Here is a 1174-nt window from a genome sequence, read left to right on the forward strand (position 1 = left end):
TCAATCTGACTGGATGATCTGGTGAACTGGAAAGTGACCTGAGATGACATGATGTGAATTGGAGCTATAGAAATACACTGAATAGAAAATGTTCATTTCACTGCTAAGCTGCTGCTCATTCATTATCTGAAAGCCGTACAAAAGGAAATTTCTTTTTGGTGTAAAGCAAATGTTAATAAAAGTTGTGTTTCTGTCTTTGTTCAGTTAATGACCAAGTTCATGTTTCATCAGTTTCAGTTGCTTCCAGGTTCTGACTTATCAGCTGTTCAGAAACAATAAAACACTGATGTTCTAACAACCTTTCTCACCAAGGAACGCTTCCCTGATCTGTACGGTCTGACAGAGAACCCGGTCAGCGGGTTTTTATTTTGGGGGTCTCTAAATTTTCCCCTTATTTATCAAAGAAAGTCAAATTGTAAAAGTCGCCATCCACATGTGTCCGAGAGGTTAAAAATAAAATAATTCAGCCAAGATCTGCTGTTTTAATTTCATCTAAAGTTTTTTTTTCCATCGTTTCATTTTTTACGCATTTAGAAATAACGTTTTTTGGTAACAGAAACACAAACTGCTGCAGATGAGGTCAAAGTTCAGGCCACCGATCTGCTGGAAAACTGAAAAAGTTCAACGTCGTCACAAACAAAGACCTCAGATCGACTCCCAGGATTCCTCAGAGACGCATCTTCAGCCTGAGCTGCTGCTGCTTCCATATTAGGAAAACCCCCCCAAAGGAAAAGTCACATCTGGCCAGCAGCCGAGTTCAGCAGACACACCGGGAACTGTGGGAAAATTCACAGCAGGAAGTACGACGACGAAGAAGAACATGCCGGTGCATGCAGAGCTGTTCAAACCTCCTCTGACAGATAGATCTACAAGACTAGATGCACGATCCACATGGTTATATCTCTGCAGGAATAAATGGGTGACAGCAGAACGGAGCTGCTGACCTCAGAAGCTTCATATGGATCTGTTATGTTAATGAATAAAGATAAATAAAATATGTGAGATGTAGATCTATGACTAACACACTGCAGAAACTATCTAGAAATATGTAAAAAATTCTTTAAGGAATAGTACACCCAAAACATGATTAGCCTTCATTTTCTACTCCCCCCCATGCTGAGCAACACTCTGGAGTACTTTTTTGATATCTCAAATGCATCTGGAGATCTGGGAG

The sequence above is a fragment of the Cyprinodon variegatus genome, unplaced genomic scaffold, assembly GCF_000732505.1.
Source record: "Cyprinodon variegatus isolate N-32 unplaced genomic scaffold, C_variegatus-1.0 Scaffold481, whole genome shotgun sequence".
NCBI lineage: Eukaryota > Metazoa > Chordata > Actinopteri > Cyprinodontiformes > Cyprinodontidae > Cyprinodon > Cyprinodon variegatus.